Below are 19,546 nucleotides of genomic sequence, written 5' to 3'. Positions count from 1 at the left end.
ACTAAAGTTTTTTTTTTTTAATTGCTTGTGCAATATAAAAATCATTTGTAATTACAGCTGAGTCTTCAAAAAGTGACTATTGATTTGGGGTGCCAGAAGACTAATTTTCAAAACTCCAAAAAATCAGGCCCCTTTGAGATGTCTCAAATTGAGCACTGAAATATTGTTTCCAAACTCTGGAATCCTTGGCCAGAAACTTACAAGCATTTTGACTAATTGCTATGTCGGTCAAACCATTTCTAATATTGACACCAACTTCATGCAGAATTGGAAAAAAAAAGAAAGAAAAACCACTCCACCATTCTTCCCATCCAACACCAAAGACAGCATTCAGAAGGAGTAAAAGCAGTCTGACAACTCAGGCTGATTGGCAGCCAATAGTCACATCAAACAGCAAATACTGTTTTTTAAAAAAATAAGCAATACTTAAATATAAATTATTCTTTAGAAAACAAAATGTAACGCAAAAGACATGACACTGTTTCAGTAATAAAAAAAGTGTTTCATGACTAGATGAAATTACTAGCGTTAAAAACATACATAATGTACACCAAACTACCTATTCATAAGAGTAGGGCTAAAATTCTGTCAGCAACTACCCTGGCTGTATGATATTAACTCTACAATAAAGATTTTTAATAACCAAGGATCCAATCCTTCTGCCATTGAAATCAACAGCAGAACTCACTTCAGGCCCCAAGTATCCTTCCAAGTTCAAGAGCAAACATTTAAAAACAAAATGCCTTGGAAGATGTAAGCAATTAAAACACATTAAAAACAAACATCATAAACAACTAAAATTATTGAATTTGCTTTAATCAAATTCACCTTTTATTTGCTGACAGAGAAAATGCTGCTGATCAGCAACATTTATTATGGAGCAGCATTTATCCTTGTCAAAGGGGAAAAAAAGAAAACCAGAATTCACTGGTTTTATAAATCACACACACAAACACACACTCAAAGATAATAATCTGTCAGAAAGGAACTAACCGGACAGCAGTCTTTTGCCTACCCATTTGTTTTTTTACGCCAAGAACTGCATTATTCGCCTGGAAATAATTTAAAGGCTGAATGCAAATACTTCAGTCAAGTTAATGGTCTTTGCACGGGGTAACTAAGTTGATGTTAATGATCAAATCTACCCATTTTCTCCAACCTACTATTATATTATTCATTCCAAAACCTATCTCAAAGTATTCAAGAAATTCCATGCTGAAGTTCCATGAAGTGCTGTTCACCATTATTCCACTGCACACCAAATAAAAACTGACACTAAAGTTTCCTTATGTACCTAACTGATTTTAAAGACTGACAAAATTTGGCAGCAGTTTTCACACAAAGATCTGTGTTAGAAGATTTTACTATTTCCCCCAGATCCTGTAAACAGAAAGTGGATAGATTCTTAAATTATCACAGAGAACAATACTCATGAATCTACATTACCTCTATGTTCACTTTTGCAGCAGACCTGCAAGGGCAGCGCACTTAATTACCAGAGCTGAGCAGATGAGCACACTGCACTCAAGAGACATGGCCACAGATGGGCCTGGAAAATATCACAGGTGAGGGCAGTCAGGCAAGATGCTTCTCCACCCCACCACAGCCCTGGAACTGCTGCATCGGGGCAAGAGTCTTTCCCCAAAGCTCAACTGGTGCTGCAGAGAGTTCTCTCTTCTAGCGGCAGCCTCAAGAAGGTTGTACCCCAAACCCACCCTAGAGCTTGCAACCGAGACTGCCCTCACTTCTCCACACTCCAGCTCTGGGTCTCCTCCCACACACACAACTTTGTCTCCAGCCCTGTCACACGTCACCTCCATATTTGTGCATGCATCAAAATTCATTCCACACATGGATGGGAAAAATAGAGAACAGCGACATGAACCCCTATCAGTCCTTTTTCTTTTCAAGTTTTCAATTTAGCCATTATGCAAGATCTAGATCTTCAATTCAGCTGCTTTCCAAACAGGTGGACGGGCACGTTCAGCAAACTTGTCAATCAGAAAGCTCACGGTGTTATGATCTTCCAATTGTGGAGTATAGCCTCACAGTCACGGTACTGTGCAATAAAGCAGACGGCAGAATCATAGACCCGGAAGACAACTTGAGAGTTTATCAAATCCAATCCCCTCCACTTATCGCAGGACCAAGCATCATACGTACCACCCCAAAACATGTTTATCTAACCTGGTCCTAGAAGTCTACAATTATGGCAACTCCTTAACCTCCCTAGGCAATTTATTCCAGTGTTTAACCATCATGGCAATAAGGAAGTTCTTCCTAATGACCAACCTAACCCTCCCTAGCTGCAATTTAAGCTCATTGCCTCTTGTCCCATTGTCAGAGGCCAAGGAGAACAATTTTTCTCCCACCTCCCTGTAAACCTCTTTTAGGTATTTGAAAAGCACCATCATGTTCCCTTCCCAGTCTTTTTTTTTTTTTTAAACTGAATAAACCCAATTATTTCAGTCTTCCCTAACAGCTCATGTCCTCTAGACCCTTAATCATTCTTGTTGCTCTTCTCTGGACCTTCTCCAAATCTTTCTTGAAATGCAGTGCCTAAAACTGGATACAATACTCCAGCTGAGGCACAAACAGTGGAGTAGAGGAACAATGACTTCTCTTATCTTGCCTACAATGCTCCTGTTAATGCATCCCAGAATCATGTTTGCTTTTTTTTTTTTTTTTTTGGCAACACCACACTGTTGACTCCTTCGGCTTGTGGTCCACTACCATCCCCAGATCCCCTTCTGCAGTACTGCTTTCTAGACAATCGCTTCCCGTTCTGTATGTGTGAAACTGAGTGTTCCTTCCTAACTGGAGTACTTTGCATTTGTCCTTATTAAGTATAATCCTATTTACCTCACACCACTTCTCCAGTTTGTTCAGACCATTTGGAATTAGGAATTACGACCTGATCTTCCAAAGTCGTTGCAAACCCTCCAAGCTTGGTATCATCTGCAAGCTCAATAAGCGTACTCTATGCCAATATCTAAATTATAGATAAAGATATTGAACAGAACTGGTCCCAAAACTGACTGCTACAGAACCCCACACTTGTTATACCCTTCCAACATGATTGTGAGAAGTTAATAAGTATTCTCTGAGAAGGGTTATTCAACCAGTTACCCAACCACCTTATAGTAGGCCCCATCTAAGTTGCATTTGCCCAGTTTATGGTTAAGAAGATCATGTGAGACCATATCAAATGCCTTGTTGAAGTCTAGGTATACCACATCCCACCGCTTCTCCCTTACCCACAAGGCTTGTTATCATACCAAAGAAAGCTATCAGGTTGGCTTGGCATGGTTTGTTCTTTACAAATCCATGCTGGCTGTTACCCATCACCTTATTTTCTTCCAGATGAATTCCTTAATTACTTGCTGTATTATCTTTCCTGGTACAGAAGTTAAAATGGACTGGTCTGTAATTTCCTGGGTTGTTTTTATTTCCCTTTTTACAGATGGGCACTATATTTGCCTTTTTCCACTCTTCTGGAATGAATCCCAACTTCCATAACTTTTCAAAGATGCTAGTTAAAGGCTCAAACACCTCCGCTACTAGCTCCCTGAATAGTCTGGGATGTATTTCATCAGGCTGTGGTGACTTGAAGACATCTAACTTCTCTAAGTAATTTTTAACTTGTTCATTCTTTTATTTTATCTTCTAAGCCTACCCTCTTCAAACTAGCATTCACTATGTTAGGCATTTCTTCATCATCAGACTTCTTGGTGATGTCCAAAACAAAGAAGCCATTAACCATTTCTGTCATTTCCAAGTTTCCTGATATGGTTTCTCCCTCCTTGACAAACAGTGGACCTACCACATCCTTGGTGTTCATCTTGCTTATAGAATATTTTCTTGTTACCCTTTGTCTCTAGGCCATTTGAACTTATTTTGTGCCTTTGCATTTCTAAACTTGTCCCTGCATTGCCTGCTTATCCTCATCCTTTGTAATCTGTCCGAGTTTCCACTTTTTATGACTCCTTTTTGATTTTGAGATCATGAAAGATTTCCTGGTTAAGCCATGGCAGAGCTTTTGCCATACTTTCTATGTTTCCTATGCAGTGGAATAGATTGCATCTGGGGCCTTAATAATGTTACTTTGAAATACTGCCAACTCTCTTCAGTTGTTTTTCCACTATTTTGCTTCTCCTGGGACCTTACCTACCAGCTCTCCAAGTTTACCAAACTATCTTCCCGAAACCCACTGTCTCTGTTTTGCTGTTCTCCCTACCACCATTCCTCAGAATCACAAGCTTTATGATTTCATGGTAACTTTCTCCTGAGCTGCCTTCCACTTTCAAATTCTCAACCATTCCTCCCTATTTCTTAAAATCAAATCTATAACAGCTTCCCTCCAGTAGCCTTCTCAAGCTTCTGAAATAAAAGGTTGTCTTCAATGAAGTCCAAGAACTTATTAGTCTGTGCCCCACTGTGTGAGTTCCCAACATATGTCTGGATAGCCAAGGTTCCCCATCACCACCAAGTCCCGTGCTTTGGACGATTTCATTAGGATTTCAAGTTCTTCCTGCTTATTACCCATAATTGTTGAATTTGTATATAAGTATCTAAGATATTAATTTGATTTTGCCTCCCAGTTCTGCCTAGTCCCTCCTATTTCTCTTCTATTATAGTTCCTGTTCCCTCCCATTTCAGACCCAACTCCCATGTCTCCATATTAACTAGAGCCAATCCCAAACCTCATCCCCATGCACTGATTATAATCTCTGGGAACAGTTACCCAACCCCTTACGCACCCACTTTATATTAGCTCCATCAAGATTGTATTTTCCTAGTTGTTAATGAGAAGGCCATGCAAGACCATATGAAATGCCTTACTAAAGCGCAGATATACCACATCTGCCACTTCCCCCCAGTCCACAAGTCTTGTTACCCTGTCAAAGAAAGCTATCAGGTTGGTTCGCAATGATTTGTTCATTACAAGTCTGTGCTGACATTTATCACCTTATCTTCTAGATATTTTTCAGTAGGGATGTAAAATAATGTTTAATTAGATTGCTAGTTAGACGTTAAAATGGGAGGCAGTGGGCCAAGTGAGGGGGCTTCTCCAGTCCACCCCAGGCTAGAGCACCCCTTGCCTGTGGTACTCCCCATGCCACTGCAATCAGGAACTGCTCTGGCTGGGCTTGAACTGCTGGGCTGGACAACAGGTTTCAAGAGATGGAGCAGCCCCCCTGCCCACAGTGCGCTGCTTTAGCCTCTGCTGATTAACCATTTTAACATCTGATTTGCAAATGGATTTTTTAGTTATTTGCTCCATTATCTTCCCTGGTATGAACATTAAACGGATTGGTCTGCAATTCCTTGGGTTGTTATTTCTTTTTTATAGATGAAGAGTTTATTTGCTCTTTTCCAGTATTGTGTTATCTCTCGCATCTTCCATGACTTTTCAAAGTCAATAGCTAATGTCTCGTGTACCTTCTCAGTCAGCTCCTTGAGTATTCTAGGATGCATATCATATGCTTGAGAGCTCACAAGGGTATTTGCTATGAACTGAGGGTACACCAGCTGGAAGCAACAGAGGAGAATGACTATGAAATCAACGTGATGCTGCTGTAAAAAAAGTTAACGCAATAATCGGATGCATAAGGTCAAGTATTTCCAGCGTAAATAGGAAAATTTTATTACCATTATACAAGGCACTGGTGAAACCTCACGTAGAATATTGGTCAGCAGTTTTGCTTTCCCATGTTTAAGACATACAAATTCAAAAGTAGAATAAGTGCAGAGAAGAGTACTAAGATGATCAGGGGAATGGAAAAACCTCCTTACAGGATGAGACTTGAGGAGCTTGGGCTGTCTCACCTAACAAAATGAATGTTGAGGACTGTGGTATATAAATACATGAGAGGAATAAAAATCAAAGAGCAAGAGGAGTTATTTCTGCTGAGGCCCACAAGAACAAATAGATATATCCTGGACAACAATAAGCTTAGGCTTGAAAGCAGACAAAGGTTTCTATTGCTAAACAAAGTAGTGCAGTTCTGGAACAGCCATTCAAGAGGTGTGTAGATTTTGAAGGCAAATAACCTAACTACTTCCATAACAGGGAATGATAACTTTATAGAGCCGATGGTATGAGGAGATTGCCTACAATAGCCTATGGATCACCTGCGACTGCTATCAAGAATCTCCAGTGGACAGTTGGGACACTAGATCGGGAAGGCTTAGTGATTACAAGAGCGAAAGGACTGCTTTTTTGTTTTGAAGATACAGACTAACATGGCTACAGTGACTCTTTCCCAGGTAGCCGATTGGTGGGTCTAGCTCCCTTGGATAACTGACTGACATATTTTGGGTCGAGAAAGAATTTTCACCCAGAACAGAGAGTGGCAGAAAACCAGGAGGAGAGAATTTTTTTTTTGCCTTCCTCTGCATGGGACAAGGGTCATTTGCTGGTCTAAATTAGAGTAAAGGATGGATTTGATATAATTTGAAGCTCTTAAGAATTGAGGATTTTAGTAACTCATCTCAAGTTTAGATGCCTATTAATAAATTGGTGGATGAGGTCCTGTGACCTTCAACATGCAAGAAATCAGACTAGATGAAGGTGATCCTTTCTCGTCATAGAGCCTACTATTTTTAGTTAATGTTGTAAAGTATATGCTGAAGATAAAAGTGTATAAATTACTCTATTATAAAATGAGATCAAAAGTGTTTAAATACAACTTTTTCCTTCTCTCTTTATAATTAAGCTGTACTTGCTGTTGAAACTGCTTTAACTGTAAAATTAAATATTCAAAGTTGATTAGCAACATAGAAATTTTTTTTCTATTTAATCCTATGGCATTAAGAGTCAGGAATTTTCAACAAATGGAGGAGATTTTCAGTCCAGCTGCATATGTTTTCAGAGATGTGAAAGCCCTACATTTTACAGGGTTCACAATCATAAAAATTTCACAAAAAAGCATTCAAGAGAATTGTGAAATATTACAAATGTTAACTCTCTAATGGTTACTTGTAAAACTAGCTCCAGTATTGTCAGTAAAGCTGACTACAATCGTTCTACCTATAATAAAACACAAACTGAAATCACAATCCATACAAACTATGCAAGCTTTAATCCCAATCGTGATGTCCAAATTAACAACACTGCAAGTAACTCAATCTAGTTTAAGGGAATTCCGGTAAAAGGTTCCTGTCTCACCCATGTTTTTGCTAGTAACCCATTTACCTCTTTTTCATGTATTATAAAGACTGTAGTCTCTCCTGAATTAAAGGGTGCAATCAACCTGCATTGTGAAGTCCTATTTAAGGCCCCCTAAAACTAAGGCTTGGGAATTTTTTATGACCTGTTATCTTCCAGTTTTACTACAAAGACTAATATTTCTGCAATATTGGGAGAGGAGAGGGACGAGACCCTTTTATCATCTGTAAATCATTAAAAGATTACCTGGATTTGTGATTTTCACTTTTATTTATCTCCACCTAGCTCATCTTGTTGCGACTGTTTAAAATTTCCCATATATTTATTTTTTCTGTGAATAGTTTGGACTCAAACATGATTAATTTCAAGCGGGAGTTAAGTGCCCATTTGCTCACAATAGAGGTTTCCTCTTAACTGCATGGCTGCCTAATAAGCTCCACTCAGGGATCAGAGCTACTACGGCAGTGGAAGAAACACACAGCCCACCAGACCCAGCATCAGGTGCAGTTTAAGAAAGGAACAACAGTCAATGTGAACTGTGAAGGACAGTGCCTGCAGGTGAGCACGGGACAGTGTGGTGTATAGTGCCACTTGTTGTCCCCCACACCAGAACATTAGCTACCCCACATAAGTGACCTGCACCCCAGTCCCCTGCCTCAGCCTCAAGCCCCCTTCTGTACCTTAACTCCCATCTAAACTCTTGCTCTGAGCTTACTCCCACGTGGCAAGTGCCTTGGCCCTAGCCTGGAACCTTCATCCCCAGCTTCATACCAAAGCTTGCACCTGCAGCTGAAGCCATCACTCTCCCAGCCCCGAGTCCCCTCCCACATGCTAAACACTTCAGCCCCAAACGTGCCACAGACAGTCCATGGGCAGAATGAATTGTGTTATGTGCACCAATATGGAGACTGTGCGGTACATTATTGAAGCACCCCTCACCCACAGCAGCATCTCAGGCAGGGCTGCTCCAGCTAGGTGTGCCACAGACCAAGGTGCTCCAGCCCCAGCCAGAGCAGTCCCTGTGTATGGCAAAGGGGCCACTCCATCAGAGCTGGGCTGGAAGGCCACCCCACCACACATACACACTTCAATCTGTTAAACTTACTGTTTCACCAGTCGGCCAATTACATCGGATTTTACATCGCTAGCTGGTGGTAATCCAAAATTCCCTCCCTTCAATTTCTTTATACAAAAGACACTCAATTTGACAAGAAGATGGGTAGAAAAACCCTCAAAGAATTTTAGTGACATTCTGCCAAAACAAAGAAGCTGTCAAGTAGCACTTTAAAGACTAAAAATAATTTATTAGGTGGTGAACTTTTGTGGGACAGACTCGCTGCTGTCACTAGCGACATTCTCCAAAATCCTGGGCTGGTCCTGAAGATAGGAACTTAAAGCAATCAAGGAGAGAAGAAATCGTTTATCACACACAGGCCGTGTCTACACGTGCCCCAAACTTCAAAATGGCCACGCAAATGGCCATTTCGAAGTTTACTAATGAAGCGCTGAAATGCATATTCAGTGCTTCATTAGCATGCGGGCGGCAGCGGCGCTTCGAAATTGATGCGCCTTGCTGCCACGCGACGCGTCCAGACGGGGCTCCTTTTCGAAAGGGCCCCGCCTACTTCGAAGTCCCCTTATTCCCATGAGCTCATGGGAATAAGGGGACTTCGAAGTAGGTGGCGTCCTTTCGAAAAGGAGCCCCGTCTGGACGCGCCGTGCGGCGGCAAGGCTCGTCAATTTCGAAGCGCCGCTGCCGCCCGCATGCTAATGAAGCGCTGAATATGCATTTCAGCGCTTCATTAGTAAACTTCGAAATGGCCATTTGCGTGGCCATTTCGAAGTTTGGGGCACGTGTAGACGTAGCCCAACACACACACACACACACACACACACACACACACACAAAATGGCTAATGCCTTCAATTAAAACCAAGGTGATTTCAACTACTATTTTTAATGATGAACTAAATTATAAATGCTGCATTCTGGTCCAAGGAGGGACACATTAAATACTGCTACTAGTGGGATCTTCTGTAAGGGTTTTTACAAAATGGCTACTAGCAAAAAACAAAACAAATGAAAATGAAGGCCCTGACCTGCAAAAACTTGAGCAAGTGATGTTTTACTCACATGACTAATGCCATTGACTTCAAGAGGATTAATCACATGATTAAAAATAAGTGTGCTGCAAACTATGTGCATCAGGCACTAAACCTGTATTTTTATTCAAAATTTTAGTGGCATGAAATACGTCACTGCAAAACAAAACTGCTGTAGCACTAACTACAGTTAAGGTCTCAATACACAAACTCAGAGTACGCGACCTCGCTCTTTGTGTCCGACCCCAATTCCCACTGTAAACCGTGTACCATGATTTCCAGTTCTGCTTAAGTGACTCCCCCACCTTGGCTTGACCTCCCTCAGCTCCGCATGGCCCCAGAGCAACTCCCTGCCAGCGCCGCTCACCACCTGCATGCAGCTCCGGCTCACCCCACACGACCATGAATGGCTCTGGCTTACCACCTTTCTCGCATGGCTCTAGCTCACCCCCTGGCCCAGTTTAAACTGCCCGCAAGCAACTCCGATTCAAGCCGCCGCACCGTGCGGCTCTGGTACAACCCCCCCGCCACCCTCCCCCATGGCTCCAGTGCAACCCCCCCTTGGCTCAAAACCACCTGCTCATCCCCCTGCCCCACATGGCTCCAGGGCAACCCCCCTGCCAGCTCACAAGCCACCTGCCTGACTCCCTCCCCCTGTGGCTCTGGTGCAACCCCCCAGGTCACAAGCCACTCGTTTGCCCCCACACAGGTCTGTTGCGAAACCCCTGGCTCACAAGCCGCTCGCTCGCCTCTCCCTCCCGCCCCACATGGGTCCATTCCAACCCCGCCGCCAGCTCACAAGCCACCCACCTGCCTCTGCACCCCAGCTGCTCCAGTGCAACCCCTTGGCTCACAAGCTGCCTGCCCAGCCAACCAGCCCCACCCTGCTCCAGTACAACCCCCTGCTAGCTCACCACGCACGCACAGCTCTGGTTCCGGCTCAACTCCCTGCCCCCACTGCAGCCCAGCTCACCACCTGTGCTCAACTCCACCCCAGGCTTAACCCTCCCCAACTGCCACCCCCAGACCAGGACTTACCTTTCTGCTGTGTCCCCAGCCGCAGAACATGTGTTCCTGTTGTGGAAAAAGCCAGATCCCCACTTACACGAAATCTGAGTTACACAAGGTTGCACAGAACAGAACCCACACATACTCTGAGACCTTACTATATTAAAAATTATTTAGACTGAGTAAACTAAGAAAACCAGTGAATTTTTGTACAGAGGCCAAACTTTTAGAATACAGAAGTCTTAAGTTTGGTTTCAAACCCTACACTTCAGCCCCTAGGCTGACACTGTCAAGACACAACTAAAATTACTTTGGAGCACAAGTCTGTTTAGTTTCAAATGACAAAGGCTAGCACAAGAGTACCTGCAGGCTGAAGCTGTTCAGCTTCCTGTATGTGAAAATTCAGAGTGTTAGAAGATGGTGATGCTGGTAAATGTAATGCAGGCTACTTGCTTATCAATTTTGTGCTGTTCTCATGGTCAGGATATTAATGAGATCTTAATCTTGTGATCTGTGGAAATTTTTCACAAAAGATGTAAAATCTAAAATTATATTAGCAACTAGAAAACTAGAGAAACAAGTACAAAATAACCGTGTTAGCAATTTAAGACTTAATGCAAGATGTGCCACGCTAGCACCATGATTTTTATCCAGTCCGCTCTGTTCCCACTCGTTTTCAGGCTCTTTGAGTAACCAAAAAACTGCAGGAGTTTAACTCCTTTACAAATTTAACTTATTAGATTTTTAAAGTTGCTAGCTCCTTGCTTTTGAATGTGCTGAAATCTTTAATTAGATAGCCAAACATAGAAATTTGTTTAATCTAATTGCTTCTTCCCAGGTGGCATATTAGACAGGAAGTCTTTACAATACTGTTACTTTGGTCCAAAACATGGCTTTACCTGGACAATTTTTGTGATGAAGGACGTTCAAGATGAATGTACCAACTAACTAGCCTGATCAAGCATCTCTCAATAAACAACACAGTACATATATAAATGGAAAGTGAGAGAAGGGGAAGAGGGGCAAAAGAGACTAATGCAGAAATATCTGACTACAGGAAAGAAGGCATTCTATGTATCAGGGCACATTAAGTTTCTAGCATGAATGAGGATTTTAAATAGAGATTGGGATAACAGACTTGACTGTTCCTGAGAAACACATACTGTCTTATCTTCCTTCCTGCTGTCTTGCATTAATGGTCTTATTTCCACGTCAACAGAGTTCCAAAGGTAAGCCTTTGTGACTATTAAGCGAAATAGGACTGAGGCTCCATGTACGCTATGAGATAAATTTGATTTATATCAATTTTGTAACTCTAGAATTTATAAATTTGACTTTAACTATCCTCAGCCCCCACATGCTTCTCACAAAGTCAACTTTTTGCTGCTAGACTCAATTGGCTAACATCAACTGTTGCGGTAGTGCACTCTGGGAACATATCCCCCAGTTCCCTTATCCCTGTAGCATTCTGGGTATGCTCACTGGCATTTGATATCTTCTCACATTTCATTGTCCTCGTCCCACTCTTCTGTTAAGCAAATGTCCATTTTTCCAGTCGGAAGGAAGGAAGGAAGGAAAATTAGGGCATCATCAAAGATGGCAAAGTTAACAGAAATCTTTCCTCTGAAACTGAATTATCAAGTATTTCATAAAAAATCAGCAAGTCTACGGCTTCTCACAGTTGGCCATCCACTGACTGTTCCGCCTCCCATGATTTCATCCAATCCCTGAAAATAACACAGGGACAATGAAAAGCATGAAGAAAGAGTTGATAGTAAAGTTTTAGGAAAAAAAGTTGCTGAAGGGATGGTATTTGTCTTCCCAGTTCATTATACAGCTTCTGTGCATAGTCTGTGTTCTCAACTGGTGATCCACTGAATGTCCCCACTACCTCGATTGCACCTAATCCCTGAAAGTAACACAGGGACAGTCTGTATTCTCAACTGGCCCTCCACTCACTCTTTCCTGCATGAAGGGGTGCAATGTTAGAAGAAAGAGGATAGAAAAGGCTAGGAAAAAAGATTTGACTTTCCTCTTCCCTACACAGGCATTGCCAAAATGGGGGACAGCAGTGAAATCTCATACACTGAATTTATAACAGAAACTGGAATCTCAACTGGCCCTTCACCCACTGTTCCCTGTGTTTTTCGGCGGGGTCAAAGCATGAAGAAGGTAGGAAAGGTTTGGAAAAAAGGGCTGTAGTCTGCAGCCGCAGAGCCAGTTGAAATGTTCTACCACCCCTGAAAATCTTAGCCACTGGGGGAGATGCTCCTCCCCCACCCGACAGCATCAAGCCCTCAAATGCGTTAACCACCAGGGGGACATTCCCCCTGCCCCCACCAGCAGCAAGCCCATGAATATCTTGGCTACCAGGGGACACTTGCCCCACAAAATTCTTTCCCACTCTTGGAGCCCCAACTATATGCAATCCAGGACATTGGTGCTGACCATGATGCCAGGCAGCACCAAACAGCAGGCATGAGCTTTCATTGGGTCGAGGGCTACCCTCGTGATATGGCTGAGCGTGGGAAAGACGCTGACTGCATGGCTCCTACAGGATAAGGGGTGCACAAATGTAAACAGCTGAGAAGTTCTCTCAGCCTTTTATGCAAGCACGACCCCCACAACAGCCTTGCTGACACGTGGGGCAGCGACTGGCACCAGGCAATACAGAAAAAAACCCAAGTATAGACACAAAACCATGAACTCCCTACCGCAGCTCTTTGTGATGGATAGACTCGCTCACTGCACTAATAGCAAAGACAGACAGACGTTTCTCAGGCTCTCATACAAACATCAAACCACAGCCAGAGTGAAGACAGTCACATGGTAACATCAAGCTAACTGTCTTAAATTCTAATTTTTCTCATTGCAGAGATGCAGCATGAGTGTAGTAGGAAAGAAGAATTAAGTCAGAGGTGGTAAGCAGCAGCAAGAGAATGGACTGATGGAAGGTTTTAGAAATTATAAATATTCTTGGCAATCAACTTCCGTTTTTAAATTAGTTACAGGCATATTGCTTGAAACATTGCCAGAAAAAGAACACCTGCTCCTCATCCCAGCCAAAACATACACTAAACACTATCTGGTAAGACACTGTAGGCCTTTATTCACTGAGATAAGGGCAATCAGGCTTCTAAACAATATTACTGAAACCATGACTTTCCTTACCTGAACTCCCCTTCCATTCTGCCTAAGTAAAATGCAGCCTTAAACAGACTTCATTGTTGCCCCAGCACTCATTATTAACCAAGACACAGATTTCACATCTCAGGTCTGATGCAAGTAAAGTACTAACCACGTTAAGTAAGCCACAGAAAACTACTGTTCTCTTGGAACTTAATCACGTCGTTCCAATACTTATGAACCGCAAATCTTTTTGGTCTTCAATTCCTTTGCATTAACTACTTCAAGGTAAAGTGCAGGCCTAAATTGCCTGTAACCTTCCTTAAATACATCCTGCATCTGCTCCACCAAAATTCTGTCAACAGTCCCAGTTCTTTCCCAGAAAATCCCACCAGGAAAATATCTGGTAACTACCGCATTTAATCATTCTCCAGCAACAAATTCCACCATACTGAGCTTCTTCTGATGGCTTCCCAACTACCACCAAGTCTCTCTAATGATCTATTCAAAGCATACACTTATTTGAAATACCTCCATACAGATTTGAGAGTTGAATTGATCTCAGAATTAACAGTAAATCATAATTTCAACTTTCAAAGATCACATAGTAAAACAACTCCTGCTTCAAAGAGCTCTCAACATAAATGGAAAGGACATGCAAAGGGAAGAAGGAAAAACAGGTTAACCAATGCTAACTAACTTGCCCCAGGTCACATAGCAGTGCAGTGACAGACTAAGGGATAGTACCAGGTAAGCAGCCTACCCACTAAGCCAGTGGGGTCCAAAACCAATTGATCCAACTGTCACATGCCCCTCCCACCAGTCTCTGCCCCGCCCCCTGTGACTGACTGGAGCCACACCTCCAGAGTGATCCAGCCCTGAGCAACACCGCCCAAGCCCGCCAGGACCAGAGGAGACACCTCCACTCCTGTGGTCACACGGTGGGGTGCATACATGTAGCAGCCTGAGAGGTGCCCCACATTTACCACAATCCACAGCCCCACGTGCAGTGAACGGGGAGCATATCAGACAACACTGCACTAAACCCTGACATCTCTGAACTTACGCATTTTAAAATACCTACTAACTACTACGAGATATTGAGCCTTAAGTGAATGCTACAGTTGTCCCAAAACAAACCCATGCTCCAAAAAGTTCATAATAGAGCTTACACATTTAAAAAAGAGAATGTGTTATGGTCACATCTTTAACAACTCTTCTGTACCCCTATAACGAGAGGTAAAAATTACTCCCATATTACATAAGAAACAAAAGCAAAGAGAAGTTACTGAATCGGCCAAAGTCATACCTGAGTCAGTATGATTTGGAAAAAAGGAACACTTTAGTTTCCAGATGATGAGTGTCGCGCTGCATTGCTTACATCAACCAAAGCCGCCTTTCATAAGCCACCCAACAAAGCCCCTCACTAACCAACCATCTTTTAAATAGTAAACTAAAAGTATGGGCAACTATAAGGCTCTCCCACACAGGTCATCGGCAACATAAGAATACCAGCCCTTCAGATGCTCATCATAGCTCTCTATCATTTGAGCTGAAGTAGTAACTCTACCCATGCCAGCATTTTTATCTAGTTTGTCACAACCCCTAGAAGAGTTAAAGTTAGACCATTTTATTGTCATCTAAAAACAGAGAAAATTTAATTTTTCCACTGCCACATACCCTTATTCTCTGAAAACTGACAAGACAAAGAGTCTTGTTAAAATTAATGCACTTATTACAAAATAGTCAAAAATGTTAGAGGATTGTCAATGTTTTTGACTTCGTAAAAGGTGTGCCAATCCAAAAAGATAGAACAACTCTGCTCTGTATGAACTAAGCACTAGCAGATAGGAGAAATTATCAGTAGGTCACGCACTAATTGCTAGATAGCAGCAGAATTTTGGAGGCCATCTATCACCTGCTCCAGAAGTGAAACAAGAGTGCCACCATATTGGATCAGACTACCAGTCCATCTATTCTAGTATTCTGTCACTGACAGTGACTTGTAACACGTGCTTCAGAAGAAGCTACAGAAAGCAAAAGTCAAGAAAACAACCCGACAATAGGTAGTTATTCCCAACAAGTGGAAATTAAACTATTCATGATTTACATCCCTTCCAAAAACTTGCCTGTACTCTTCATATTTTACAATAACTACTTATCCATATAGCTGGACAATCTTTTTTAAAATCTTCTTCAGCTCTTACTCTCAATATTATCTTGCAGTTAGAGCTACAGGGTAATTGTATACTGTGTGAAAAAGTATTTCCATTTATCATTTAAAATTTGCCATCTTTCAGTCTCAACAGGTGTCCCACTGTTCTTATACTAAGAAAAAACATACAACAGTCCTGATTTACTATCTCCAGTGCTTAGTATGGCATTTACTGAGAGACAGGAACATGGATTTAATAAGCACATAATGAAAGACAGTGTGGGTGAACTGGTAAGACTCTTGATCTACCACTAATTCTGCTGAAGCAACCTCAATTTAGCGATCTGTAAAATGAGAAGGAATTACATTTTACAGACTTCTTGAGCAGGATATAAATAAGGATGTTAAAGTTCAAATGTACCAGAGGTGGCCGTGTTAGTCTGTATCTTCGAGAAGAACAAGTCGTCCTGTGGCACCTTATAAACTAACATATTTTGGAGCATAAGCTTTCATGGGCAAAGACATGCTTATGCTCCAAAAGTTCAAATGGTTAGCCAGTAAGCCTCACCCTAAACAGATGAGGGTCACAAGTTACAGTCTGTTGCAGCCCTGGCCCAGGAGCACCATAGACAGGGGCTGCACCAGCCCAACTGCATCAGTTCTGGTCCTTGGCCACTGCAGGAGCACTGAGGGCAGAGGCCACCATGGCCCAGCTGCCCCTGCCATCTCTCCGTTTAATCAGTTAAGCTTGATATTTAACCAGTTAACTAATTTTAAAAGATTTTACATCCCTAGATATAAGGCTTTACTAAATAATAAAAGCAAATACACGAGGAAAAATATGGAATCAAACTTTTGACTTCCAGGCTCAATGCCTTAAATGCACTATTACCGGACTTGTTCCTAGCACACAGGATATGTGAATGAGGAATCATGCACTAGTGCAATCTAATAATTTTGAGCACCATTATTAAGGTTAAAATATTACCGAACTCAGAGAATCCAAGACTTCCAGCAACCACTGACACAGGGGGCCCCCCTCAGCTGACCAGCCACTTCTGGTAGCACGGGAGCCCTGCAGCAAACCAGCCTGTTGGCAGCACAGGCCTGTGCTGCTGGACCTCCCACAACTGATAGTAGCCCCTAAGCAGCTGCTGGCAGAGTCTCCCCTGTAGCAGCTCAGCCACCACAAGTAGCTAGAGCCCTCCTCCTCCTCCTCGCTCCTAGTTGATGGGGGTGGTAGAAGGACCCCAAAGCTGCTCAGCAAACGCATTGGCTACTCTGAGACATGCATACCAGCAGCAGCAGGACCCAAGAGCTGCCCAGTATCCTGGGGGAGGGGAGCCCTCACAATAACATAAGGAATAGTCTCTGAGGGTTACCTGTGTTCTCCAATAGTTTCACAAAAAACAAGAAATCCTGTAGCACCTTAAAGACTAACAAATTTATTCAGTAATAAGCTTTCGTGGGTAAGACACATTTCTTCAGCTTTTCAGGTCTTACCCACGAGAGCATATTACCAAATAAATTAACGTTAGCCTTTAATGTCCTACCCAACAACATAAGAACGAACCTTCTTTTAGGAAACAATTTTAAGACAATATCAAGCCATCAAAAAAAAGACCCAAGTTACTAAAAATATGTATGCAACTCTGCTTCTGCACACAGCACGTCACAAATATGAAAGATATGCATTATCACAATCACAGTCTGAAGGAGAAAAACAATACAGAACAGTTCGGGAGAAAGAGGAGTAGCATTAGTACATTTTATGATTCTAATAAATATACTGAGTAAATGACTAAAGATATAATTGAAGATCTGCTCACATGGGATGGGGGGGGAAGGGAGAGAGAAAGGAAGATCTCTCTCTCTCTCACCCCAGTGGAATGCATCAGCACTGGGCTTAAACAAGTATTTGATGTTAAAAATTGATAATATAAACTTAAAAAAAACTCCTAAGTGAATTTTAAGAGGTCAAAAGTTAACCCGAATCAACAAAGATATCTTCTACCAAAGAAGGCCTGCTACTTTTGGAAGAAAACCAATACACAGAGACGTGCCAAAGTTTGTTTCAGATTGCATCAATACATGAGCCACCTTTTTACTTTTCTATTGTAGGACTCTCTTTCCTATAGCATGTGGCACTACAATAGCTAAATACTTTAACGAATCGCTGGAGAAGGACCTTTTAATGTTACTTTTTACCGCGGGGGCCTGCTCTCTTCAGCTGGGAAAGGTGTCCAAGGAAGGCGGAGATAACAAAAACCCTTACAACTCTCGAGTAGTGTCTGAAGTTAAAACTACCCCCGTCTCCCACCCGCAACTCACACCCCAACAAGAGCCCCTCGCCCCCCTCTACCGAGTGGTCCCTATGGAGCGCTGGGAGGCAGCTCCCGGGACCTGTGGTCTGCTGGCTCGGCAGGGCGCGGGAGCCAGGCGCACAAGCCTCAGCAGGCCCCAAGTGCTGCTGGCCCAGGGCGCGAGAGGACAAAGCCAGCGAGAAGAGCTAGGAGTAAGGCCCCGCCGGCGACCCTGCGCCCTGGCCAGCGGCTGTCTGGGCCCGGGTAGGCAGCGCCAGACGTGGCTGTGATGGACGCGGCGCGGCTCCGGCAGGTGGACCAGGCGTTGCAGCCATCGGGAGAGAAGGGAGGTTGGGGAAGGGGCTGATCCGCCCACATGCCCAGAGAGGGCGGCGGCCGCTCACCCTGCAGAAGCTGCCCGGGCCCGCCATGAAGCCACCGGCCAGGGCCGCCACCGCCGCCTACCTGCCGGCCTGGACCCAGCCCAGAGCTCTCCCGCTACAGGCCGCGTCTCATTGTGCAGCTCCCGCCGCCGTTTCCCCGCCGCCACCGCCTCCTCACTCCCCCCAGCTGTCAGGTTCCTCCATTCACCTGGGCCTGGGACAGCCTCCTGCCCTCCCTTTCCCCTGCGAGGCCGGCCCTACGCAAATAGAGCACCGCCTCGCGCCCTCCGCCCACAACGAGAGCCCCCCCCCCCGCTGCCCCCCCCCCAACGCAGGCAGCGTACGCGCGCTCTGAGAATCCCATTTCCCACTCTCCACCTCCCCAGCTCATGAGAAGAGTGAAGCGATTGGACTAAAAATGGGGGTGAGAGGTCGAAGGTTCACAGGATGTCCAATTAGGGGGCAGGAGACATCAAACGCTTGTGGGACGGCCGGAGTCTTCCATGGACTCACGTGCGTTCGCTCCCTCGGTTCCCTGCTGAACTCTGCGTGGCGCGGCCTTTGGGGACGCACTGGTACTGCCCGCAGCTGCCCTAGTCCTGCTCCGGCGGGAGGCGCTACAACAGCTGCTTCCTCCCGCCCGCGTATGTGTGTGTCAGGAGCAGCTCCCCCGCTCACGTCCCTGCGCAACTGGGGCAGGAGAGGCTACCCTTACAGTTGCCAACTTTCTATTGGCACAAAAACCAAACTTAGCCCCGCCTCCTCCGCAGGCCCGGCTCCCGCTGCATTCCCCCCGCGCCAGCTGGGGCGCGGGCTATGCAGTGGCGCTGGGGCTGGAGAGTTGGGTGTGCAGCAGAGAGCTCCTGGCGGGGCTAAGGGATTGGGAATGCAGGAGGGAGTGAGGGTGCTGGGGTGACGGGTTCAGGGTGTCACAGGGGGCGCGGCTGGGGCAAGGAGCTGAGGTGCAGGGGGTGAAGCCTCTGGGTCAGGTCTGGGGATGAGGGGGTTTTGATGCCGGTTTGGGGAGTGGCTTGGACCTGGGGGTTGGTGTCCAGGAGGAGATACAGCCTTTGGGCTGGGGGGTTGGGCTTTGGATGAGGGGGAGGTTGGGGGGTGCTCAGGAATGGGGAAGGAGGTTGGAGCTCAGACTTACCTTGGGTGTCAACAGCACTAATGCAGGTTGGCTGCCAACCTATCTTGGGGTTCTGCACTGCATCCTGGAAGTGGCCAAGGGGTTTGGCTCCAGTGGAGTGGGGGGATAGGAGGCTCCATGGTATATTGCTATCATATGCTAGTAT

The 19,546-nt window shown here is 44.3% G+C and overlaps 1 protein-coding gene across 7 annotated transcripts in view; it reads right to left on the bottom strand.

Moving 5' to 3' along the window:
* DICER1 (dicer 1, ribonuclease III) overlaps nt 1-18,396 on the bottom strand; it is a 93,124-nt gene extending 74,728 nt beyond the window's left edge. For all 7 annotated transcript variants that reach the window (XR_012645904.1, XM_074996565.1, XM_074996564.1 and 4 more), the window contains exon 1: nt 18,331-18,396. The gene's annotated coding sequence lies outside the window, so the exon portion shown is untranslated. The remainder of the gene's footprint in view (nt 1-18,330) is intronic.
* Between the last annotated feature and the right edge of the window lie 1,150 nt (nt 18,397-19,546).

Source organism: Carettochelys insculpta, chromosome 6 (assembly GCF_033958435.1).
Source record: "Carettochelys insculpta isolate YL-2023 chromosome 6, ASM3395843v1, whole genome shotgun sequence".
NCBI classification, from domain to species: domain Eukaryota; kingdom Metazoa; phylum Chordata; order Testudines; family Carettochelyidae; genus Carettochelys; species Carettochelys insculpta.
This window is presented reverse-complemented; position numbering and strand designations above follow the sequence as displayed.